Here is a 27917-nt window from a genome sequence, read left to right on the forward strand (position 1 = left end):
GAGCCAACCAAACACAAAGGCTTAGAAATTAGATCATGCTGCTCCAATTTTACAATGGTCAAACAGGCACACTGGGCTAAGAATTGGTTTGCACTGTTATTTGTGCTCAGAGGCCACAATTCATGACATGCCCTCACCAGTTCCAGTGGGTGTGGGCAATATGCAAACTTCATGCAGCCACCTCATTTGTCTGATTGGGGTGGTAGACCTAGCATCTGATATGTTGCTGACTGCCTCTGTACTCAGCAGGGAGAGCAGCAGTGTAACCAGCCCTTTGTTCTTAAAGACAGCCTGTCTCTTTTAAAGGGAAGTTGCACAGAATTATAAAATGATGTTGCTGAATATTATTGCTGCAATTCTAAACAAGTAAAACGGAATACCAGAGCAGAGAAAGGGCTCCGCATTCTCAGATGGAGGCCTTAGTGGTGGATGTAGACAGGAGGAGGAATGCCATGATTCCACAGGGGGCTGGGAGGCAAGCAAGGACACCCCTCAAAAGAGATTGGAGCAGGTGGCCAGGGAGGTTAATTCTGGCACTTGGAACCAAGGACCTGGCAGCAATGCCACAAGAAGCTGAATGACCACACAGGTGGTAAGGTTAGTGAATGCATCTTCACATGATATATCCAGCACACTGTTCCACTATCATCTCGCATTGCTCAGTGCACCATACTCCCATTACTCACTCATCAGTAGCGCGTAACACTCAGGACTCACACATAACATCCAGACACTCCAACTCACCTTCACACACCTACCAATGTTGCCAACTTCACACCAATCTCTCACTATTTTCACATATCTCCAGCTATGCAGCTATGGCAGACACACCACCAAAGCTCAGTGCAACACAATCACTCACATTCTGCTCTCTTATGCCCCTTCCCAACTCCCAACTCACCCTCATCCTGAGATCTGGCATGTTAAGCAAATTGCTAGCGGTGCAACCCTGGAACTTTTGCATTGAAATTTCCTTACCTTCATGTTGGCTTCCTGGTCCTCTGAATATAGGTAATGCAGGGGCCACCATGCAGCTCAATGCTTAATCTTTGTAGAGTAAGGGGAGCATTTATTGAATAGGCTTACGTGGCCCAAATTTGGAAACTGGGTATCGCATTAGCATTTGAGCTGTTCAACATCATGGTAGGAGGCATTCAGTTGCTGCTGGTGCTCAAAGGAGACACCCACTCAAGCGCTATTTTAAAGATGGTGCACTGAGTGTTCTACCCTGGATGTGGCTGGCTGTGCAGTGCATACCCTCAGGAGGACTTTGGTTTCAGTATTGCCATTGGAGGCCAACAGCCTTCAGTACGGTGGATGATGTGCATGTGTACATTTTGAGCTGGAATATCAGTTGTGCATTAACCAGTGGTCCTTCAAGGGTACATTTTTTTCACAAAACCCTTGGCTCCACATTAAAACCATGGGCAATGGCTGGACACCGTTCGACCTTCCTCTTTCTTGGTCACTGCCTGAAACCCAAATGCAGTCACCGCCCCCTCCTTCCCAATCAATCGTCATCCCCATCCCCAAACCCTAATCCCCACTCTCCCGGTCATACTCGTTGTGCTCCTGGCTGCTCCCACCACACCGCCCCCCCCCCCCCCCCCACCCCCCCACCCTCCACTCTAATTGGACTCCATTCTTGCAGGACTTACCTGGGAGCAGCTGTCAGCGGCCCGAAATTCAAATAACATTTCACTGGCGAGCTGTCTGGGTAATGCCCCACAGGCACCTGCAGCTCGCCACTCTAATGTAAATAAGAGTTAAGGCAAAATATTAGGTAATCCTTGGACCAATGCTTTCCAGCAATTGCTCCTTGTACCCATATTCTATTGTATCCATATTTCTAATCCTGGGCTGGATTTTCATTCTTGAGGTGGGTAGCAGGAGCTGGGAAAGCTCCTGGCTCAGCCCGGCCCCCTCAGGAGAAAGTGCCCGCAAGGACGGGATTTTCATTGTTGGGGGTGGTTGTGGACTGCAGTCTGGCCAGCTGACCTGGGAAAACCTCAGAGGCAGCCTTAGGGACTGCTGGGCGTTGAGGCTGGCTGTTCAAATAGCTCTCCTCGATGCTGTGGGACTTCATCCCAGTTGTAATAAAAACAGAAAACCACTCCAACCCTCACCCCTCATGTCCCCTCACATCCCCTCACCTCCCCATGCCCCATCCATGCCAGCTCATGTGCCCCACCCACCCCCATGGCCCCTCATGACACCATGCTAAGGTATGCCCACAACCCACTCTCTATGACCCCTCGTGGCCCCAATGCCAAGCTTTGGCACTTCCTTGCCCATTCACCCATTATATATTGTGTTGAACCAATGAACCCTGTGGTGACAGTAGTACAGTGTAAAAAAAGCTTTAAAAAATCAGACATTGATAACTTTCCACTTTCTAAAAAAAACCTTTTTACTACAGCCCAATAAAAGTGTCAATCATCCAGACCCTTTAAAGTATCAATAGCTGAAATTGCTGTAAATAAACATTGTGAGGCAGACAACATAGATCAGAGAGCCAGAGCTGTCAATCAAGTGATGTTTTTCTCTGGGGCACTGGTGTTTCAATAGGCTAATGGATTTCTGGGCTCTCAGCCAAGCCTTATTATGTATTCTAGGCTGAGAGCCCAGTAATGCATTAGAATGCCAAAATGCCTGAGGGGGTGAATTTCATCTTCAGGGCTAAGACAGTCCTGAGTAGGAGCTCAGTGCAAATAGTTCTCAACTCTCCAGTATGAACTAATTTGCATAGTTATTCAAAGCAGCAGATGCTGACTGAGCCAGTTCTAGGGATGCGAGGACTAGTGGGAGAATAAAATTGGATATAAGTAAAACTTAAATAGATGAGGACAGTTAAAGTGGAGTGTCACAGTGTATTGCAATAGAGAGCACAGATTCAGCAGAAGTTTGGAGGACTTAAAACATATCTTCAGCCCATCAAAAGCCATTGTAAGGTTGGATGGGAAGGGGATTAAAAAGTGTGAGGCAGCAAGAAAAGGGAACCTAAGGGAGAAGAATAAGTCTGAAGATAATTGAGAGAACATCCAGGAAACAAAAATATAATCAAACACAGATTTCAAAAAGGAAGGTTATACTTGATAATTTGAAGAAGTAACAGAAGGAGTAAACTAGGGTAATGTATGTAACATACATGGACTTTCAAAAGGCCTTTGACAAGGTACTGCATAGTAGACTCAAGATTAAGGTTGGAGCGTGTGGAATCACAGACAACCAGCAGAATGGATAGACAAACTGCTTATAAATGGAACACAGAACTGCAGAAGCAGTGATCCACAGGAATTCATGGAATGACCAATATTGTTTACCATTTGCATAAATTTAAACTCGATAATTGGAGGTAAAATATCAACATTTGCAGATCACTCATAATTGGGAGTATAGTTAATTCTGAGCAGGACTGTAACAAAATACAAGAGGTGTTAATAAACTTGCAGAATGAACGTGTTAAAGGGAAATTAATTTCAATATTGTGATAGGAGGAATAAGGAGGCCATTTACTCCTTTGAAAATAAGGGTTTAAATGGAGTAGAGGTGCAAAGGGAGATAGGGGTAATGATTCACAAATCATTAAAAGGCTCAATCGAGTTAACAAAACCATGGGGCAGAATTTTAAGTTCAGCGGGTTGGCACAGTTAACCGGCCCGGGAACAGCCGGGAAAGGGGCTGCCAGCCGCGATTGGCCCCTGACCTCGATTTTACGCTGGTGGGCCAAATAAGGCCCGCCCAGAGTGAAAGGCTGCTCCTCACTGGTCGGAAAGGGCCAAGCAGGGAACCAGATCCAATGGCGACCCAGTGGCTGGTTTAAAAACAGCCCAGGCAGCCCCTGGAAGACTGCCAGCAAAGAAGACATCTTCAGTGTTGTCAACAGGAAATTATGGCTTCCAGTGCGGCTGCAGGCGTCAGGCAGGAGGGTAGGTCGGGTGGGCACTTGGCACCACCCGCCAGGTTTTCTGATGAGCGGTTCACGGTCCTCCTGGAGGAGGTGGCTGCCAGGAGGGACACCCTTGTCCCCAGGGTTGGAAGGAGGAAGCCACCGCACCTTAGAAAAAGAGCTTGAGAAGAGGTGGCAGCGCAGATCAGCAGCCATGATGTTGTGCCGTGTACCTGGGTCCAGTGCTGCAAGACGTGTAACAACTTGCTGCACTCAGGAAGGGTGAGTACCGTGTTCATATGGATCAGTGCGTTTTTGTGTTAAGGGCTGGTCGTCCCATCCATGGAGCTCAGGAGTGTTAGAGTCTGTGTGCCAACCATCAATGATGCTGGAGCTGGCCAAGGGGGTCAGCCCTGGCTGCTTGGACTGAGTGTCTTGCAGCTCGAGGGCCATGACTTGGATGTGCCCTGCAAGGTGTTCCTCAAGTGGGGGTGCCCAGGCTGCAATGGCGCGCAGGTAGAGAGTGGACTAATCAATGTATCTTTGTCCTTTCAGGAGAAGACAACCCATAACAACATTGAAAAGCTGCGGACTGGCAGAGGGCCCCAAAACCTCCTAATCCCCATGAGGTATGAGCAGAATGCCTTGGAGATGGAGAGCTGGCACACACTCAGTCAACTAGCCGCGGAGAGACTGGGGTGTCAGATGAATGTAAGAGTGCAGTGCACAGAGGTGAGAGTTTCGGATTGTGCAAACATTCTTGTGTAGTCTCTTCATTGGTGGCAGCCTCAAAACTGGAGTACCCATGGATCATTGAAAGACGATGGCACCTTGACGCAGTTCTCCATGGTCTCACCAGGGTGCCTGGCATGTGCAGTAACAGTGTGATTTTGACGATGCACCCAATCGCAGGACCCCGAAGACCCACCCCAGTCTCCACATGCACCTGCGTCACACCCAATCTCTGAACCAGGCACCAGCACAGACACCAGCACCTCAGTGGGCATTAGATCGGCGGCTAGAATGTCGGTGCACAGCGGTGAGGGCACTTCACATTCGCTTGAGGTGCAGGCGGAGGCAGAGAGTGCCCAGGCCGCCAGCAGTCAGAGGCTGCTGGAGACCAGGGCAATGCTGAGTCAAAGGCAGATGATGAGCCTCTGAAATCGTCCATTAAGCAGCAGATGCTGGATATCCAGCGAGGTGCAATAAAGTTTGGAGCCACCCATGTCCAACATTACACACTGGTGTAACTTACACCACAGCAAATAAAAAAGGTGAAGCATACTCAGGCCTTTATGACAAAAGAAAATTTATTTGATTTTGACAGTCCAAATAAATTAATAACACCTTCTCGGGTCTTCAACTCCAGGCCAGCACACATAAACAATACATTGCATAACAGAAGATTACCAGTCTCCATTGTGCTCATGGTGCCTTATGCTTACAATTGCTAGTGCTACATCTTGGTGCTCCCCCCTTGCTGGCAGCAGCATTGGAGGCAGCCTGTTGACTCTGCTGTCCGTTTGGCCTAGATGACATTGGCAGTCGTCCTCTGTCCAATGGAGCCTGCACTAGCCCTGCCTGGGAGGGAGCGGCCAGTAGCATGATTGGCAACTCCCCAGTCATTGCAGCATCACTATTGATGGATGGGCACCTAGATGGGATATTGGGTGCCTCATCCATCTCCCATGCTGACACTGACCACCTGAGGTCAGTGCCTGTGTGCGGGCTTGCTGGTCCGAGTGCAACCCCAAGAACCCTTGGTTCTGTTCCTGGAGCTGCCTCTCCATTAGAGTCATCACTCTCTCAATGAAGGAGGCAGTGCGCTCAGCCATGAGGGCCAACACAGTTCCCATGTTCCGCATGGACTCCTCCGCAATGCAGGCTATGGCACACAGACCCTCATGGGTCTCTGCCAGATCCTCCTGCACATCTCACTGGACATCCAGCATCTGCTGCCTAATGGGCAAGTCCAGAGGCTCCTCATCTGCCTTCGACTTAGCATCATCCTGGTCCCCAGTCTCCTGACTGCCGGCGCCCTGGGCACTCTCTGCCTCCACCTGCACCTCAAGCGAGTGTGAAGTGTGTGAGGGAGATATAATCATTCTCAAAATATTATTGGAATTTATTGTGAAATAGAGTAATAGTGGGATGTGTCTATGTGCCTATATGTGTCTATGTGTCTGTATGTGTGTAAGACTTAAATGAATTAGAGGCAGCTAGTCTGGGTACTTTGAAGTAAGAAGGGAAGTTAGGTTTGAAATGTTTAGGTAATTAGGTAAACATGGGGAAGTTTAGAAACATAGATGTCAAGGGAACACTTGCATTTTTAAAGAAACCAGGCTAGATTGTTTTCAAAAGAAGGAGTGAAATGTGTCACCTAGCCAGGTGAAGTTTAGAAACAGTATGTTTATTTTTCCCAAAGGTTACTGGTAAAACTTTGTGCCATGAGAGGGTTTTATTATCAGGAAGATAAAGTCTAAAGACGTAAAGAAACGTGGGTATTTGCATTCAAAGAGAAAAATATGTATAAAAGGGTGAAGTCTGTGTGTAAGGGTAGGCATTTTTCAGATCTTACAAGTGTGAAGAAGCCTTCAGCATCGATGCCTCAAGCTGCTGTCTCCAGGTGAAGTGAAGAGAGCTCACTTTGAATTTGACTCGTTCAGGGTATCACGTTTCTTTGCCTGGGTCTTTTCAAATCTATGGGCAGAATATGATGTTCAGCGTGCAGGCGCGTGTCCAACACACCTGAGCATAAAATGACACATGATGCATTAGGCGAGCATCCCAACAATTCAAAGGCCTATTAAGGCCATTAAGAAGCTAATTAAATTAAAATTTATTCTGCCCATACAACATAACAGTTGGTGGGCAGGCGAAAAGGCCAAGCAGCCTTTACATTTTTAGGAAATCTCATCCACGGGCGGGATGAGGTTTCCTGAAGCAAATAAGCGTCAAAAAAAAATTTTATTTTTGAATTAAAACCATATCCCAGCTCATGTGACCGAGTCGCATGAGGGGACATGTTTTATGACAATTTTATTTCCTTTATTATTTTTTTAAAACAGTGCTTCATCTCCCTGGGGCAGCTCCATGCCTCGTAGAGATTGAAGTGCTCTTTCGCGCACATGTGCGAAGATCATGATAGGCCCGTTCGCCCTGCTCCCCGGCTTGTACAGGTGCTGCTGCTCACATTCCACGCTGGCCTTAATTGGCCTGCCAGCGTGAAATTGGGATGCGGAGCAGATCACGGGCAATGGTCAGCTTCCTGATCGCCCTCGCCCCCATCCACCGAGCACCATTGTCAAGGGCATTCTTACTGTTGCTTTAACAGAAGTGTAATTGGGAGTAGGGGGATTTGAAACTTATCGTAGTAGTAATTTGTAGATCTATTTTTGTATTTAAAAACCATTTCTCTTATTAATAAAGGTTTCATCTAATTTTGTAAAAAAAAAACCTATAAGACTTGGTGGTCTTATAACTACTGAATTCAAGGCACACATCTAAAAATATTTATACAAATTGAAAACTAGTTGTGATAGTTGTTTCAAGTCTCCCTCTGGGATTTGAACAGCTCAGCATTTACCATCTACTGTGTCATAACAAGTGACCTCACCAATGTGCACCAACATTCTAGCCCATCGAGGTGCTGGTACCTGCGCTGGTGCCTGGTTCAGTGACGCACGTGCAAATAAAGCCTGGAGGTTCTCCGTTATCAGATCAGAAGTGGCCCTTCAGGGACCAGAGAGCGACTGCGTGCTGGCAAATCTAAGAGAGAACTAGGGCATGTCATTAGTTAAAGTCATCACTCTGTCACTGTGCATGCCTAGCTATCAGACCACATGTGCATGCCAGACTACATTAGAATGGTTGCACAATCTGAAACTCTCACCTCCGTGCACTGCGCTCTTACCTCGATCTGGCAATCCCGCTTCTCCACACCAGGTTGCAAGTGGAGTGTGCCAGCTCTCGAGCTCAAAGGTGTCCTGCTCGGACCTGGTGAGCAGCAGCAGGTTGGACGGGCCTCTGCCTGTCCGTGACCTCTCTGATTGGTTATGACTCGTCTCCCCCTGAAAGGACAGAGGAGCATTGATTAGTCCACTCTCTACCTGCAGCGTCATTGCAGCCTGGTCAACCCCAGCTGAGGAACACCTCACAGGGCACATCCGAGTCGTGGCCCTCGAGCCACAAGGCACTCAGTCCAAGCAGCCAGGGCTCACCCCCTTTGCCAGCTCCAGTGTCACTGACAGTTGGCACTCAGTCTCTAGCACACCTGAGCTCCACGGGAGTTGACCAGACCTTAACGCTTCTGTACGCTGACCCATGCCAACACGGTACTCACTCTTCCTGAGCGCAACAGGTCATTGAGCCTCTTCCAGCACTGCACCCATGTGCACCGCACAGCATCATGGCTGTTAACCAGTGCTGTAACCTCCTCCCATGCCCTCTTAGTGAGGTGGGGTGGTCTCCTCCTCCCATCTCTAGGGACAAGGGTGTCTTTTCTGGCAGCCACCTCCTCCCAGAGGACTGTGATACAATCATCCAAAAAGAGGGGGGAGAGTGCGCACCCGAGCTGCCCTCCCGCCTGCCATGTCCAGCCTCACTCGACTCAATGGGCGGAATTTTCCCAGATTTGCACTAAGTGCAGTAGTGGGCAGGTAAACTGGAGTCCTACCCACTGACGAAAATGGCAGGTTTTCACGCCGTATCGTCCCAAGCCCACCTCATTATTGATTCACTCCCGTGAAACACGCCGTTTCCATGGCAGATGGGGTCTCATTCGGCTGCCCGCCATCACCCCGCTGTTGCATCACAACGGTGGCCATCTTTAAAAGGCAGCCGCCAGCACAGCGCTCATCGCCACCAGCTCACCACTGCTGCCTGGGAGGCATGGCCAGCAAAGGAAAAAAGACTGCAGCCCCCGCTCTTCAACAACAGCTCACTCAAGCGAGTGCTGGATGCCGTGGAGGCCCGCCGGGATGAGGTCTACCCCTGCTCTGGCCGCAGGATGCGCAACAAAGTCACCAACACGGCTTGGGAGGCGGTGGCAGTGGTGGTCAGTGCAAACGCCCTGCAGAGGAGGACAGCCACCCAGTGCCACAAAAGGATGAATGATCTCCTCCGTTCCACCAGGGTAAGTCACCCTTTTCATCACTCCCAACACACACACTCTCAAACCCATCACACATCCACAGGGCCCTCACTTACTGCCAGTGCAAGGGACATCACCATTCACTCTCTCACACACATCGTCATTGTCCTCAGCCCATCCATGGGACCACTCACCACCCACACATGCCTGGCAAACTTACCATCTGGCCCGGCAGGCGTCCTGATACACTCTTCCCATCTCTATCCATGCAGGACAAACTGGCTCACAACAGGAGGGAAAGGCCGCAGACGGGTGGAAGGATGCCGGAGATCAAAGTTCTGACAGAATTCGAAAAGACAGCCATCCAGCTGGCCGGCGATGACCAGGACTGGTCCTGTGCTGTAGGCCATCAGGCAAACAGCTAGGTCACCAGGATCCATGATCCTGACGTGGTCCTCCTGCAGCATGAAAGAGAGAGAGAGACGTGGCTATCATGGCTGCACTTAGTACCTTTCCTGGCCCTGTGTGACCGCCCCTTAATGCTTCCCAGAGAGAGCTGGTCATCCCTTGGATGGCCAGAGATGAGTGCGCTGTATGGCTGCCCTGTCAACCTGCGACATGGGGGAGACAGGTCTCAACCAGGGTGCTGAGATTGCAAGGGGCTGTGAGCACCTCCAGCAGTGATTGCTGGCCAGCATTGGTGAGGAGATTGTACAAAGTGTGCAGCCCAACTGCTCCGCGGTCCAATAAAGTGGTGGCAGATTCGAAGTCTGCGCTGGGGTGTGTGGAAAGGGCGGGACGAGGGTAAGATATGGAGCACTTGGTGGCCCTTTGGTGCCTCCGTGTTGCTTGCATGGGCGGGCAGGCTAGGAGCCCGACCCCAATCATATCACTGTGGCTGCACCTGATCTGTCTCAGTTACAGAGGTATGGTCAGTTTATACAGGTGTCCCTAATGCATGGCCACTTCCCTCACTTACCTTGCCACCCACCTCGATTGCCTGTGCGCGGGATGCAGCACTGGGGAGCACTTGACCCCCACCCCCCACCGACAATGGCCACTTTTGAGGCTAGCCAATAGTTGCCCCCAGACAACCACTCGTCCCAACCCCCCACCCTCAGCAGTCACCTCCGAGGCTGGCCAGCACTTGCCACCGGACACCACCCCCCACACTCAGCAGTCGCCTCCGGGGCCAGGCATCAGTTGCCCTCGCCCCCAGGCGCCCCTGCGGCCTGTAAACAAGGGTGAGCTGTGGGGAACACTGCTGCTGACTCACCTCAGTTCCCCCAAAATGAAGGCTGCCAAGTGCATGTTGCCCGTGTGCTGTTGTGAATCACGTCGGCGTGCTTTCCCGCCGACGTGGACGGATGATACAGCGGGGTTCCAAAAGCCTGGCAGGATGGCCTTTTAATTATATGCTGATGCATTACAATTAACTCCCCGCCAACTGATGGCGGGAAATGCGGCCCGCCGTTGGCGGGCTGAGCAGACGATCACAACCTGCCTTCCCACCGTCGTGAAGCAGGTCGCGCCATATTTTCCACGCACTCCACGCTCGCTGCCAGCGGGCTCAGAAAATTCCGCCACATAACTTGAATGTTGAAGACGCAGAGGAGACGTTCTTCCATGGCAGCATCCCAGGGCTGTCTGGGCCATTTATAAACTAGCCGCCGGGTCGCCATTGGACCCGAAAGTCGACAGGCACCTGCCCTCCCACCACCCCTTCCAGTCCAGTGAGGAGCCGTGTTTCATGTTGACCGGGCCTTAATTGGCCCGTCAGCCTGAAATCACGGTCGGGGGCTGATCACGGGCGGTGGACTGGTTCCCAGCTGCTCCAGGGTCATCCAACTGTGCCCGCCCCGGTGCAGCCTTAAAATTATGCCCCATGACCTCAAAATTATGCCCCATGTAAAGATTGGCAAGCTGTGGTTGCAGTGCTTGCAAAGAAGCAGCCAGTATAATAATTATGAAGCATTCAGTCACTGGCTGTCCGCTAGTGCCACTTTCTTTGGAAAGAGCTAATTTTGCATCTCTCTACAGATGTCAGAGCACTGGCATTAACAGGAGAGAACACAGCACTGATTGAGTAGTTTGACTTGCCCATCTCTCCACATGTCTCACTCCTCTTCCAAACACATCAGCAAAGATGATTCCCATTGCAAGCCCCTATGTGTCAGGAAAGAGGATCAGGAAAATTTAATCATTAATGAACAAGTAGCACAAAGACTCAGATAAGGTATGGATGGCTTTGTCAATGAGGACAAGGCTTTTGAAATTCATGTACAGACACATGGGGCTGGATTTTGTGGGGCCGACAGGAGTCTTGCCCACCAGCTGGAGAACCACCAGGGTGCCCCATCAGTTCTGTTGGGGGAGACCTGATGGAATCAAGTGCCCTTCAAGCATTTAAGTGGCCACTGTCAAACCTTCCCCATGATTAAGATCCCCCAGCAGCGGACATCCTGCCAGCTGAGAGCAGGTGGCCAATCAGAGCTGCAAGCACCAGTGGGAGAGATGGCAGTTGGTGGCAATGTTTATGCCAGAGGTCTAGAAACATCATGAGACTCCAGGTCAAAGGTGAATGCGGTTAGAGCAGAGGCAGATTATATTGCGTGTTCTTTGTGGTGAGGAAGATATGGAGTTTGAAGTTCAGCTCACAGTCAAACAGGTTTGAATTGAGAGGCAGTTGGGTGTTACGGTGCAGCGTTTTAAATAGAAGTCATATATGATGGATTCACTATTGCCAAAGTTCAGTTGAAGGAAATTCTTGCTAATCCAGGACTTGGTATTGGTTAAACTGTCAGTCAGCATAGTGATGGGCAAGAAATCAAGAATGGTGCCAGAGAGGAAAAATTGTGAATTATCAATGAAAGCTGTTTCCAGTGCTTTGAATTAAATAATATAAGGGACGCATATTGGCAAAGAGAAGGATGGCGCCTTGATGCAAACTGATGTAAACACATGAAGGTACAACTGAAAATTGGAAGATGTGCTGTGTCCATTAGGACTGGTAAACATGGAACCAAGGCAGGTTAAAGAACAGATAAGGTGGCAAAGCATAGAGTAGTTAACTTTGTCAAATGTGATAGAGGAGTCAAGGAGAATGAGGAGGGATCATGTGTATGATAATCACAAAAGACGTCACTGCTGACTTTGGCAAAGGCAATAGCCTCTGCTATAGTGGAAACCAGATTCAGTGGTTCAAAGACAAAGGACAGGAATTTATGGCATTTGGTTTTAGGCACAAAGGTGATGCCCAAAATAGGCCAAAAATTGAGCCTTGAGCTTCATCCAATTATTCAGTGCCTGTCATGCCACAAAACACTGCTCATCCTTCTTCCAAAACAACTCTTGGGCAGCTTGCCTTTGTTAGCAGCTGCTTCAGATGAATGCTAAAGGGGATCTGGGGAGAGAGAACTGAGGGACAGGGGCTGATCAAGCTGGCAGTAACCACAGAGTCATGAAACTGTAACCCTGCTCCTTTAGGTTCCATATACATCTTATATTTAGATTATTGAATCCTACATTTTTAATGGTAACCGATTGCTAGACTCTACCCTTCGCATATGAAACCAGACCTGCTCCACTTCTTGGTCCACCAATTTCCCAAGGAGCTCTGAAACATTTGTCAAGCTCCTCATATACATAAGTAAAGGGCTTAATGTCTGTTTCAGATGGCTACCAGGTACTTGAAAATTGTCCAACCTAATTTTGGATTGGACGTCCTTACAATTGTCTTTGGAATGCAGGATGTTGACCCTCAAAATTGGGCCTCATTCTGCCCTCTTTACACCAAAATAATGGGAGAAAAAAGTTCCAATTCTACCCCAGAGGTAAGAAAAAGTGTTTGTGATGTTTGCGGCAAAACATATTTAAGGACTTTAAAGAGGAAGCCTAAGTTGAAAATGAGGCAGTATTTACCATCAAGGCAGCATTTGACATCAAAGCAGCATTTGACTGAGTGTTGTATCAAGGAGCCCTAGCAAAACTGAAGTCAATGGGAATTGAAGGAAAACGCTCCACTGGTTGGAGTCATACCTAGCACAAAGGAAGATGGTTGTGGTTGCTGGAGGTCAATCATCTCAGTTCCAGGGGATCACTACAGGTCTATCTACAAGGCAAAAGTCAGGAGTGTGATGGAATACTCTCCATTTGCCTGGATGAATGCAGCTCCAACAACACTCAAGAAGCTTGGCAATCATCCAGGACAAAGCAGCCCACTCGATTGGCACGTCATCCATCACTTTAAACATTCACTGTCTCCACCACCGATGCACAGTAGCATCTAAAAGATACACTACAGCAACTTACCAAGGTTCCTTTGACAGCACCATCCAAATCTGCAATCTCTACCACCTAGAAAGACAAGGGAAGCAAATGCATGGAAACATCACTTCATTCAAGCTCCCCTCCAAGTCACTCACCATCCTGACTTGGAGCTATATCACCGTTCCTTCACTGTCACTAAGTCAAAATCCTGGAACTCCCTCCCTAACAGCACTGTGGGTGTACCCACACCTCATGGACTGCAGCGGTTCAAGAAAGCGGCTCACCATCACCTTCTCAAGGGCAATTAGGGATGGGCAATAAATGCTGGCCTAGACAGCAATGCCCACATCCCGTGAAAGATTAAATTTTTAAGAAGTATTCGGAGAGAACAAAGGAGTGAAAAAAGGTTTTTTGAGAGGTGGGGACAAAGTCTGAAGAGAGAGCCATTGTGTCAGAGACCTTTGGCTAAGCATGATCATTGTATGATGTGAAGTTAAATTGATGGGACTCAAGGGCACAACGGGTTTCAGATGTCAACATAGAATTAGTGGTCACATTTTTGCTGTTATGTTAGAAGATTGTGAATTCAACACCTGCTCCAGAGATTTGAGCAAATATGGCTGACACCTTAATGCAGTACTGAGCTGGATGTAAAAAATAGAAGAAGAGCAGGTGCATTCTCCTGATGTCCTAGCCAACATTTGTCCCTCAACCAGGATCAATAAAACAAATTACCTGGTCATTTATCTTGTTAATACTTGTGGGATCTTGCTGTGAACAACTTCTCAGTCACATTGCCCTGACAATGTAAAAGGAACTAGATAAATACAATTCCTCCCTCCCTCCCTCCCTCCCTCCCTCCCTTCCTTCCTTCCTTCCTTCCTTCCTTCCTTCCTGGTAAGAGCCTGGGCAGAGTTAGGAGATGTGTGAGTGAAGCTGTGGAGTGATTCCCATAAAGGCAAGGGAGCGGGATGGCTGAACTGTGGCATGAAAGAAGGGGAGGAAGACAGTAAAAAGGGGCTGATGACTGTGCTTGAGAATAGCTACAATGATTTGTATTATTTGCACTTTATAGCTAGGTATGATGAGAGAATGCGGCATATTTTATTGGGCTAGCATTCCTGTGGAGGCTTGAAGAGGCTTCAAAATATGGCTATCTAATATATATAAATATATGTACTTTTGAAACAGCTATACACACACACATTGTTTCAAAATTGAAATTAAATCTTACGTCAAGCTTTGAAATCTTCATTCATGAAGATACATTCGAAAACTAATGTATTTATGGACTTAGAAGCATACATTTTTGATTTGAAAATAGATTTTCTACTGTAAGTTAAAAGTAAATTTCTCTCTTTTGAATTGTAATTTAACATTGTACTGCATGATTTTCTTAGCCAATTGCTCTTCCTCTTGTATGTATGGTTCATAAATCTGCAAATCTTTTGATAGTCAATGAACATTGTAATGCAGAATACATCCCTCTTGCCCAGTAAACAAGAATTGTCATTTCAATTGTGCCTTAGAGCTCACTGTCCTATTTTTGTGTGTACCCCTGTAATGGCATTAGACTAGCGCTGCTGCGGAGAGCAGGAAGTTTGAAATTCCCTGCTGCTAGCTGCAGCAGTTTTGGACTAAAGTTAGCAGAAAAGGTCACTGACCCTATTCCATTGGGTATCTGAGGGAAGGGTATAATCAAAGGAGCCACATGTTGTCATTCAGTCCAAGTGGATTTTTTGGATTTGATAGGAGAGGAGTTAATTTCCCTGGTGACCTTTGTGTAATAAAATGGTATTATCTATTTCAGAAAAGACTGGTTAGCAGAAAATTGGGTATCTCAGCAAGACATTGTCACCTCAGTTAGATAAGTGTTTATAAGTTTATTAAATGGTTTAATTGACATAATGAGATTAGAGGAACATTGGAGATAAGATTTGGCATTTGACAGAGATGATATTTTAAGTCATGTTAGCAAACGTTTATTCTGTGAAGAGACAAATCAGCCTGCCTTAAATTTTTGCCTGATAAGAAACACAGTATTTGATACATCGGTTCAATGTAATCAATGGAAAACAAATTTTGTGACTACAAAGGCTCCTTAATAAGAAGCTAAAGCAATTTATTTTGTTACATTTGTATGCAATAATTAACACTACATACAATGTATAACACAATCTATTAGGTATTTTTGGCAACAGGCAAATATTAAATTGAGGAGCATTTTATATAGACTTTATGTATGGTTCTCCTGCTTATATACATATTCTGCTCCATTGTCGCTGTCGAGCATGACAATCCAATTTCAACTAACATAGCTCTTTCTTTGCATGGAGTGTCTTAGTTTAATTCAAACAAATAGTAAAAATAAATAGAATGCAAAAAAATTAAATTACTATAGCGCTGTATAATGTTTTACAGCTGTCTACGTATCAAAGAATGGCCGACTGCCCTTGATCCTAAAACCACAATTTGTCCTGTTGAATATTAGCACACTGCTGTAATCTATTCATATTAATGTTCATAAACTTAAGAGAACTTTCCCTACAGCTGTCTAATATTTTTGCAATGCATACTTATTATTGTATCAGGGTTTTTACAGACTACATCACAACTCAAAATTGTTTAACTCAAATTATCTGGATTGAGGTTTTAGCAGAAAATCCTCACCTTTCTATATTATTTACATTGTTTAATTTCGGTTATTGAGTTTTTTTAGCATAAAAGGTGTCTTCAGGTTAACAAGAGTAGACAGTATAGCATGAGCACACAGGAAGTGTAATGTCCCATTTGCAAGGCCATTCATTACATTCTTCACAGAGGAATGGATGTAATTGTAGAATTGATCCCCAAAACATTGGTTATAAAATCTTAGAGCCCTAAAGAATAAAAATAGAATGGGACATTCCAATGGCCAAATTATAAATGTATGCTGTCATGAAGCAAAATCTCCATAACAATATCAGTCCTGGATTCCTAACAAACAGAAATTACTAATTCAGTCATGGTGAATCAGTAGCTCTTATCATGTGAATTCCAAGAGCAATAGAACTCTCTCCTGTTGGCCTCTAAAGCCATTAACATTGGATTTACCCAATGAGACAGAAATCTAAGAGTGAAAATTACATGACACACTTTTTAACCATATATTGTGTTAACATAAACAATGTACTGTATGTGCTTTTTACATTCTATCAGCAATGTAATGCAACTCAAAACTACACAGCAGTGCAACTATTGTCGCAGATTGTGAAAATTATGTCCGTCTTTCAGAAATTTACATTGGTAATTGAGCCAACATGTTCCTTTTTCAAAACCTATTGCAAAAATTGAGAAAAATGGTGAATTGAATAGGGATCATCATAAGCACAGAGATAGATGTGAACAGACATTGTGTGTTATATTTGTTGATCACGTTAGGTAGCACTATAACTGTGCAAATAATAAATTTTCTAAAATTATATTTGGTAAGAGTATCCTGGAAATTTTGCAAAGCATCACACTTCATTTGTACGGAAGACTGAATCAACCTTATATTTGTAGAAAGAAAAATAACATTTTGCACAGCTTGTGAATCTGAAGTGGTTACAGCTTGGACACCAGAATGTTGTTAAAATTAAATCATTCAGATAAAAGATCTTTATCCTTTAAGTGGTAATAGCAAGCAACTGACTAAATTGTTTGCCCATAGTTTTGCATGCAGCTTCTGCAGTTAACTCCATATTATTTTGGTTTTGCATATTCATCGGGTTTTGAAAGAAAACTTTGGGTGCAAGATAATACTTTGTCATATTATAATGATTGTATGGGATTTTGAGTCATTTATTTATGCATTGGTTATCCGATTGCATTGAACATTCCCAATTTTAAAATTGCCTTTAAGATGAGAAGCCCACAAATTCTATTGCCACTATTCTTCTGTCTACCGTTAGTGTGGCGTTAACTGTGCTTGGGGGGGCACTATTACCACCCACCTCATATCCTGCGTGTAGGCTGAACATTTATGCTCCTTAACCCCCTGTTGAGTTCAACATTGCACTACATTGCTACCTGACCGTGCCAAACATTACCACACTCCACAGTCTGCTTCTAAAGTTACTGCTGACCCTGCAGGACACCACCCTGTGTGTCAGCATTCATATGGCAGGAAATCTGACAGAGATTCATGCCTTCAGAGTTCAACTGATTGTCGTCCTATTTTATACTGCGGGTGTGGGTAAAGTAGATATTAGAGTAGAAGTAATGTGCCATAAGGCCTCTCAATAATGAATACTTGTAGGAGATCACAGTTGTTTTTAAAGAGTTTCAAAGTTATTTGCAGTGTTCATAATTACTATTAGAAAGAATGTGATTGCCTAATAAAAACACAATTGCCCATGCAGAGTGGCTTGTTACATCTCTTAGAAATGTCTCAAAGTAATTTACATATAATGAATTGCTTCTAAGTGAAACAAGTCCTGTGTATGTGAATCTGACAATTATTTTCTGCACTGAGAGTTCCTACGACCTCTGATAAATGACTCGATGATCTGGTTTTGGCGATGTTGGTTGAATGGGAAATGCTAGCCAGAATGTTGACCAGAAAGAACTTTTTGCATTTAATGATTAACATTCCCTTGAGCTACCAGAGAAGGCAAGCTGGCCTTACCTTAATGTCTTAACTAGAGATGGTGCCTCCAACAATGCAGCACCCTCTCAGCACTCCACTGATTACTAAAGAGCATGGCCATCAAAGTTTTAGGATTGCACACTAACTGTTAGGTAGCATCCTGTCTCTGCCCTATTTAAAATTTTGAATATCCCATCAATGGATTTCTGTATGAGATGTATTTCACTTTAATTCCCATAGCGATTGCAGGAAAGCTGAGGAGAACATATGCTAAATTTGCAACATACCAAGGAATATATTATCATAACATTTTAAAATAAAAATTATCTTACATTATTATTGATTTGAAATGTGTAGTTTACACTGTTCTGCTTGTTATTGCATCTTGGTTGCTTAACTTAAGATAGGTAAACTGCAGGTTAATGCCCCAGAACATTGATCCTTTAGCAGAATGCACTCTGGAGTGAAAGGGTGATTCTTATTCTCTTTAATCCTGATCTTCGTTATGTTACTGAGGGACAACAATAATAACAACTTGCATTTATATAACATTTTTAAGGTAGAAAAACATCCCAAGGCAATTCACAGAGGTGTAATCAGACAATAATGGATGCTGAGCCACAGAGATATTAGAGAGATGACAAAAAAGCTCAGAGGTGGGTTTTAAGGAGGATCTTATAATAGTATGAAGGCGGAGAAGAGTCGAGGGAGGGAATTCACGAGGCTGGGGCATGAAGGCATGAACACCACTGGTAGGGCAAGGGATGGGCACTAGAGGCCAGAATTGAAGGACCAGAGAGTTTTAGAGTTATAGGATTGCAGGCAATTACCAAGATAGAGAGGAAAGACCATAAAGAGGCAGCTAGTGATATCTGCTTAGAAGGAAGGTAAACGTCTAATTGAAATCAGATGGGTTGTTCTCACATATCTCCTAATGACCAGTTAATAACAAGCAGCAACGCTGGAACTCAGGGAGCAGCTAACCAAAGAGTTATTTCATAGCATTAAAGGGGGCTATTTTGCCCATTATGGGTGTTTTTTAAAATTTGTTCATGGGATATGGGCGTATTCATTGCCCATCCCTAATATTTTATGCCCTCTACCTGGTGAGTTTGGAGGCAAGGAGGGCATTTAATCAGGCGGGATAGTGGTTGGGTGTTGGGGACCCCACACCGTCCCGCCTTCGCCCTATTTAAGTCTGTGGCCAGAAGGCCCATGGATGGACTTCCCACCCCACCACCTATTGAAGCCCTTAAGTGGAGGCTCAGTGAATAATCAAGGGATCCAGCATCAGAAACGGGTGGGGCTGATGGGAGTGCCCACCCCCTGCCCTTGCTACTGACCCCTCTACACCCCTCTCCCCCATGACTCCCACCCCAGGAAACCCCTCCCACCATCACTTATCTCCAGCCTAAGTTGGTCCAAGACCCTGGTCCTCCAGTGGGTGCCATTCCAGCAGCAACCACTGCTTCTCCAGTAGCGCTACTAAGCAAAAAAGTTGCCAGCCTCTGATTGGCTGGCAGCTCTTAACGGGAGGAACCCTACTGATCCATGGAATACCCGCCCGTTGCCTGTTAATTGCCTGATCGGTTGTATTTTGGCGAGCTTTCTCCAAAGGAGGCATCACAGGTCTCTCGGTGGCTCTCCAGCCGACAGCCAAGACCCCTGTCACCTCCAGGCCTATGTCAGTCCTTTGTTCAAGCAGTCCAAAACTAATTCCACTGGCCTGCTCTCTCCCCACAGACCTGTAACTTCCTCTGCTTCAAATGTTCATGTCCGCTTCTCAAAAGTTGCAAAATCTCTGCCTGGTAGTAGGGTGGGGGTGGCGGAGGTTGTTCAGCTGACTCTCATGCTAGGCAACTGGCATGTTGGACCTGGGTGTAAGGGAAAGAGGGGAGTCAAGCATGGACTGATATGGGCCAGCGTATCTTGGGGAGTCAGGAGAAGCACATTTCACTTGAGTTTCTACACTCCCATCCTTTATTTTCTCCCTCTACGTGTATCATGGTGCATCTCTATATTAAATGTATCTGCTACCTGTCTGCTTCACACGCCAACATGTTTATATCCTCCTGAAGTCTTATCCTACCCTCTTTGCCCAAATCGAAAGCAGCTGTAGAAACTGAAAACGAAAGCGGCTCCAGCACTGATGCCTCAGGAACATCACTTCTAAGCCTTCCACCAAATAATGAACAAACAACCATCAGAATCATTTTGTGACCATTGGTGCTGGTAACACTAAAGTGCACCAAGTGGCTCTAACAGGATAGCTGGGTGCCTGTGGCTCTATCCAAAAATGACTTTCATATCCTGAAGAGCGGGTCTTACCTCCCAAGCCAGTCGGCACAAAATTCGGATTGCCAGCGGCACTATTTTAAAGCTCAACACCCCTGGTAGCGCTCGCTCTTAGCCTCACACAGCTGAACACACATTTAGGGAGAAGCCTTCACCAGCTCAATTTAGAGGGATCATCAACTGCTTACAGGTTTGTTGCTGGTTCATTGCTTCTGGCTGCTGCTTCAATTCTAATGCTTTCTATAGTTGTTTCAAGTTGCCAAAATCCACAGGGACTGGTGTGGCAGGTACTCAAGGAATCCTGGTTGAACTTACTGTACTGACCATTTGCTGTCAGATATGGATTCATTAGTAGCCATTGCCCTTGGAACATAGCATGATTTGAAAATGAAAAGAGTACATGCAGAACAGGGCAAAATGCTGGAAGGAGGAGGAAGTAGGGGGAGAAGGGATCTCAGCAGGAGGCTCTATCCACCCAGGATGCTCAAGGGGTAAGGAACAAGATGTAAGATGGCTGCATTTCAGTAAGGCTGTCCACATTGAAATCTGCCACCTGCTGCAGCCACAACCTCAACCTCAGACAGGGCAAGGACCACATTGTGAGTTGCTGTGAAGGTGACCATGGATATGAACTACTATGCCTCTGGCTCCTATCAGACTGGTGCTAGAGATATTTGTAACATCTCACAGTTTGCCACCACTGTTACCTGAGGGAGGTTACCGATCCTCTCTATTTATTGTGAGCTAACTCCTTTTCATTCTCTCTTGCCAGAGAGAAGCAGATGAAATGAGCACATGGCTTCACTAGGATTGCAGGCTTCTCCATGTTGCAGGGAGCTATTGATTGCATTGACATCGCTTTGCGAGTACTGTAAGTCAACTCTGCCTATAATGCAAACCAAAAGGGATTCCTTTCCCTCAACCTGCAGCTTGTGGGTTACCATAGACAGGGAATCATGTGGGTCAATGCCCAGTATCCTAGCAGCAGTCATGATGCTTCATTCTGTGGCAGTCTGCTACGCTAGCTGAGCCACCATGGCAAACTAAAGGGTAGCTTCTGAATGACAAGGGCAATCCACTGACCACATGGTTAATAACTCTGGTGCATAAACCTATGCACACGTGCCCCACATGCATACAATGACAACAATGCTGCCACACAAAATTTAATAGAGCAGAAAATTGGGGTCCTGAACCAATGATTTTGCTGCCTGGACTGCTCTAGAATAGCCCTGCAATGCTCGAGGGAATGGGTGTCAAGATCCATCGTGGCCTACTGCATGCTGCAGAACTTCGCCATCATGAGGGGACATTCTTTGCTATGGTGAACAACTGAGGAATAGCTGCATAGGGAGGAGGTGGAGGAGGAGAAGGAGCAGTATGAAGAGAGGAGGCAACCTAGACCATTAAGAACTCATCTGAGAGTGGTATCAGTAACTGTATCCCCAATTCACCAACAGTTCCACACCTTACCTTCTCTTTGTCACTGACCATCACAGTGCAAAAATAAGAGTCATCACAAAATAAACACATTTATAAATCAATTCATTCCATGCTGCCTGCAAAAGTCAACTAACCATTCCTCTATTTCCTGCCTTCCATGCGCCTTTGCCTGATCTAGTGCTCATGTGCAGCGCTGCCCCAGTGGCTGCAGCACGGCTGCTAGGGGTCTGCTGACATTCACTGGAGGAAACTGCAGACAGCCTTGTAGGATAGCCTGGAGCAGATCTGGGCCTGGGAAGCCTGGCTATGGACTAAACCACCTCGGCATGGGCAGCAGCTGTCTTGGCTGGTTGGCTGACAGGCTGTTTGGCAGAGGTGCAAGGACAAAGGCTGTCTTCCTGAGAGAGGACTGCAGGTTCATGCTCCATGGAGTCACTGTCACTCCCCCAGGGTCGGGCCTCACCAAAGAAAAGATTACTGGCCTGCTGCGACACTCAGCAAGGCCCAATGCACACTGTAGTCTACAGCCATGATGGCAGCAATATGAACTTCAAAGGTTTCAGTCTCAGCTTACACTTCAACATTGGTTGTGCAACAATGGAAGGTGCAAAATCAACCTTCAAACTCTGCATGATGGCTAGATCTACAAGTGGGCTAACTGGGTTGGCCACTACTTCTACACTGGAAAAGATAGACTCCAAGATCTGCACAAAGATCTGTGCCAAGGTAGGGCCAGATTCCACCATATTATTTGACATTTATCACACACTTTCTGCCGGGCTTTCCCCTACCCTCGCTGCAACCCACTCGTGCCCAGTGTCCCACTACTTGCAGATCTCACCTCTATGTTATTCTGTAAAGTATGCATACTGTCAGTATCTGAGCTGGTGAGTGTGAGTGTGCATTCAAGTGACAGTGCTCTGTCTTCATCATCACTGTTTTCTTGCTGTTACTCCAATGTCTGGCCAGGTTGTACTTCAAGGGTATCTGGAGTCAGGGTCTAACTTGGCACAAGGTTTTGTGCAGGACTTTGAGCCCATACTTTCCAGCATTGAGAACACTTGTGAGCTCAACCGTGATGCAAGGTCTGATGATTAATGTTTCATCTTCCATTCCAGAGCAGGTAAAAGCCACCCAACATTTCAGTACTGAAGTGGAAGCTGTTACTGAGGTTCTTAGATCCCTGCTTGTTGTCATGTAGGGATGATTACCGCCATCATGGCTGCAGAGAGTAATCAAAGGGCCTTGAAGGCTCTCACATCGATCCAACAATCTGTCCTCCAATGGATTTCTGGTTGCTAAGGCACCATCTTTGGGAGTGGTAACAGGTCCAAAGTACACAAATGCACTGTCCTCTCCTAAGATGATAACATTTATCCTCCCATCACTACCACTATGCCAGTGCCTCTGCTGTTGCCTGTATGTCCACCAGCCCAGACTGCTGCTGCCCATGCTGAAGTGATGCAGTCCCAAGCTAGACTCTTAAGGCCCAGGGCTACCAAAGTCAATCTGCAACGCCACTTGCAGTTTTCCCCATTGAAAGTCAGCAGCCTTCTACCAGCTATGCTGCAGTCACTGAGGTAACGCTGAGTAGGAGCATTAGCCCAGGCAAAGGCACCTGCAAGATAGGCACTAAGGGAATGCACAAGGGTGAATAGTCAAGCATTGTTTATATTATTGGAAGTGTTATTGGATAAAATGGGTATGGAGTGGTTATTTTCCGATGCCTTTTATTTCTGGATTGTAGCCAAGAGGACACTGTTATGACCTATAACAGAGGGATGTGGAGCTATAGGAATCTGGTAATTTTTTCAGGGAAACCAGAGTCTGATGAGACCCTCACAGCAGCCCATCCAGAGTGATGATGTTCCAGATACCTCTTCCTCCTCTTCTTTTGCTCCTCTCGATGTGATTATCAAACCCTAGTGGTAAGGACTGGGCCTTCATGATGTCCAGTTTGTGGAGGACACGGCAGACCATCACAAATCAGCAGCCAACTCTGGAGAGTACTGTAGATCTCCCCTGATCAATTCAGGCAGTGGATTGGAATCATTGCTTCAGAATGCCAATGGTCTACTCCATGACATTTCTAATCACAACATACTTGTCATAGTTGGGCCACTGTCCATGTGTCATCAGGTAGTGGAGGGGAGCCATCAGCTACGTGTCACCGAGCAGCATTCCTCTGGTTTGACATAGTGGTTCAAAGATTGCTGGAACTGCTGGCTGGCCTGATGCAGGTGAAAGCATCATGACTACTGCCAGGACAGCAGGCATTCACCAACGTGGTGGTCTTTGTGGGGTCACACACTTGACTGAATGTTCAGGGAGTGGGAACCTTTGCAATTCTGGTACACATTGTCTTTGAGATGTGGTGTCAGCCAAACCATTTTTGTGCAGTTGATGGCCTTCTCTACTATGGAGAAGCCCAACATCCTGGCAAAGCGACATGCCCGTTTGACCTGCTTCTCCCTTCTTACAGAGAAGGTAATGAAGTCCCTCTCCTTATGTACAGGGCCTCGATTATGTGAATTGAGAAATGTTGACAATGATGCTAGCACCAGCCTGGAAGGATCGACTGGCATAGAAATTGGGGGCTACAGTAACATTGATGGCCATGAGCAGCACCATCCTCACTCTGCTCTGTGGTTGCAGGTCTGGTTCTAGGAGGTGATGCAGTTGAATGACCACCTCCTTAGTGATGTGTGGACACGGCAGACACTGCTCCTTGAAATGCTCTCTGAAGATCCTGGGTGGATAAGGCCTCCTGATGAGAACTCTCTTCCCTGACCTTTGTGAGCAGTTTCCCCTCTATGCTGTGCTCCATTCCCTTGTCATGCAGCATTCCAGGAGAAACTGCAACTATAGCCTCCATGGGCATAGGTGTTCAACTCAGAGTCTTTAAACTACACAACTCCTTCCAAAGGTCCAGCACCACCTCATTCACTCTAAAAGAACTCTGTCAACCCCCTTCAACAACACAGTACTTCCACTAACTCTGCAGCAACAAATAGATAGTCAAAAGTACCTGACCTGAAAGTTGGTTGGTGTTGCTTTTAAATAGCTCTGGTGGGGGCTTGCCTCTTGCAGGTTCAACTATACATGCATAAGAGAGGACATTAACAAAACTGGCAGATTGGGCACCAAATCAGGGTTTGATGCTGATCGGTGTCATGACCTGCTCACTTTGTGTCTTCATGTGCAGGCAGATGATGCTCATGTTATCATCTGTTAAAATATGGCTATTGGTGTAGTGCACGCAATGGTTGGGAGCAGACCCCCTGTTATTTTCCTCTTCTCCAAGCTCCTGTAACACCCAAACCCAATGAAGTTATAGAGTCACATTTTGCAGCCAATCTATTTATACACCTGTAGAGAGAATGCATATTGAGAACACTTTTTTGCATTTATTAAACTTTGCTGCACATGACATCCTTGAGTAACGGAAATCTTTACCATTAGCACTGTTCCGCGATATTTCTCTGAGCAAAGCAGCAAGCGATGAATACAGTTTCAATGAGAGCAGTAAGTGACAGGGTACCAAGGTGTGCTAATGACTGTATACTGACTGTTTTAGGCTACAGTTTGTAACAGATCCATGAAATGGTTTACAATTTCAAATACCCATTGTAAATTCAGTCTTGATTTTAATCCTAGTTGTTAAAAGCAGGCTAAAAAAATTGCAAATGTCATGATGTCAACAAATATAAAGTAATCTATTTTCAGCTGGATGAGTGACATCTGGCCAGTTGTTTCCTTTCCAAGTTAAAGTTTGATAAAATTATATTAAAGTACATAATTGAACTTTTCTTATTGATCTGTATTTGGGAAATCAATTGCGATGCCTAGATTCAGAATGTAGTTTCAATGCCTAGAATTGGTTTAGGTCAAATAAAACCAAGGGCTGAATTTTCCCAGCTTTTTGGGAAAGGGATGGGAGGCAGGGAAAACACTGGGAGGGGAACCCACCATCTTCCTTCTGCTATGGCCATAAGTGGGAGTAGACCCTCCTCTGGCAGTGGTGGGAACTCCACAGTTGGGGCTGCACAGTGGACAGCCAATTCAGCTACTTAAAAGCCCAAATAAAGACCACTTCCTGCCCCCATCGGCATTTGAGCACATTGGGATATCCTGACACTGCATGAGTTCCGGCTGGGGAGCCCTCCTCAAAGGCTGCTTCATGTGCCTCGGAGGGCCCCCATCCCTCCATTGATCATCAGGGCCTGCCTGGCCCTGGCTCTTAACAACAAACTTACCTGTTTGTCGAGGGTGCCTCAGCATTAAGATGCCCTTGCCTTCATGCCGCAGCCTCAGATGTGGCCACCGCTGGCAGTGGTGCTACTGAGTCTGCTGATCTGCCAGCCCTCTGATTGGGCAGGCAGTTCTAGGGATGAGCCGCTGTCCTCAATTGGATGGTGGCCCCGGTGGTAGCCTGTTAATTGGCTGCCACAGGTAAATTGCTGCCCCAGGACCCCTCTACCTGCCAGAGGAGGGCCTACTCCTACGTATGGCCATGGCGGCAAGACATGATCCTTGGTGGCAAAATTCAGCTCCAACTATCCAAACTAACACTCCGCTACCAATCTTTTCAAGTTTTATTTCAGTTATTAACAGTTCTAGCTATTCATAATTTCGCCATTTGCATCAATATAGTTCAATGCAAATGCTAAAAAAATTTCCATTCCTTTAACAGTTCCTTAAAAATTTTCCCATGGAAGGTGAAGACAGTAGCTGCTCACAACACACTGATATGCCACAATCTCTAATGTAACTCTCTTATCATCAGAGACACTTCAGAGACACTCTGAAGAAGGGTCATATGGACTCGAAACATTAACTCTGTTTCTCTCTCCACAGATGCTACTAAATCTGCTGAGTTTTTCCAGCATTTTCTGTTTTTGTTTCAAGTTGCCAGCATCCGCAGTATTTTGCTTTCACACTTTAAAACATATTTGGGGTTATTTCAACCATTCTCTTAACAGGCAGGAGAGGGTTGCAGTGGAGTTAAATTGGCAAATTTTCAAAATCCAGTCCCAAAAGCTCCTGCTTCTGTTTTACTGCAGTGGGTTTTGAGCTGCCTGAGTAACCTGTTCTGGCGAGGCAAGCCCGTAAGTAATATATAAATCAGGCTCCATTTCTAATATTTTAGCAGCCATTTAAATTTAACGCAGGCTGGCAGAGTTTCACAGAGCTTGGGAAACCCAACAGATAAAGGGTGGCAGCAGCAGATGGATCCAGCAGCTAAGTGCTTCTTCAAACACTCCTTGTGAGCTGGGAGGTGCAGAAGTGCTTACCTTGGCCCCTCAAGCAAAACTTCTGACAGCCCTCCTCCAAACCCAGGACCCCCCTCTCAATTGCCTGTCAAGCCGTCCCCACCCCCCCCTCCACACCCCACCAACCCGCAATGTTTGCCCATTTCCAAGGACCGCCCCAACCATTCCTAGCCCTGCCTTCTGCTGTTGGCATTCCTGCCCAGTTACCAACAAGCCTCTTAATCTATCCGGCAAGAAATGGAGTAAAAAAATTGTAATGAGGTCCTGCCATTAAATTCATCAGGATCTCCATTTTCCTACATTTCAGAGTTTCTCCTCACAAACATGTCCCTCCACACCCTACCCGCCTCCCTATAAATATGATGGCCTTTATCTCTGAATCACACCCTCAGAGAATATGCAAAGACTGTAAAAGAACAGGCCTCCTGTAATTACTAATGGCACATAAGAAACTCTGAGGAGATTGGGTTAAAAATAATGTTTATGTATGATCCCACAGCAATTAGTTTGTGTTTTTTAATTATCTTAAACTCCTGCTAATTTGTTATTGCTCACATAATACTTGACAGTCACAGTGCCACCGTAACTGGTGTTTTAGCTGCATCCTCACTTCTTAAAAAATGAATTTATTTATTTGTTTGTTTATTTTAGTTAGTATTGAAAAGAGAAGCTTAACCTTTTAGGATAACATCTCACTAATGTGTGCATTTTGTTATTTTTTTCTAAGCTGGAAAAAATTAACGTAGATAATACTTCCTCCAGCTTCCTTTGATCTAATCTCTGACAAAGTCAATTTCCTGCAATTAGATGTACTACAAGGAAGGGATGAAGGCATTGTCAGTTAGAGGGAAATGCCAGAAAAAGTGCAGGAAAAAGTGTTCAAGTTCATTGTTGAGCAATTTGTATATTTTTGCTAAAAGTTGTCAAAAGCACAAAGAATATGCAAATGATGTTATTTGCACCATGATCATAGAAGAAAATGTTCAAGTAAGTAGAGGCATGGCTGATAACTGTGTAGGAGGAACACAGAACAGACTGTGCTGCTAG

The sequence above is a fragment of the Cetorhinus maximus genome, chromosome 3 (genome assembly GCF_964194155.1).
Source record: "Cetorhinus maximus chromosome 3, sCetMax3.hap1.1, whole genome shotgun sequence".
NCBI classification, from domain to species: Eukaryota; Metazoa; Chordata; class Chondrichthyes; order Lamniformes; family Cetorhinidae; genus Cetorhinus; species Cetorhinus maximus.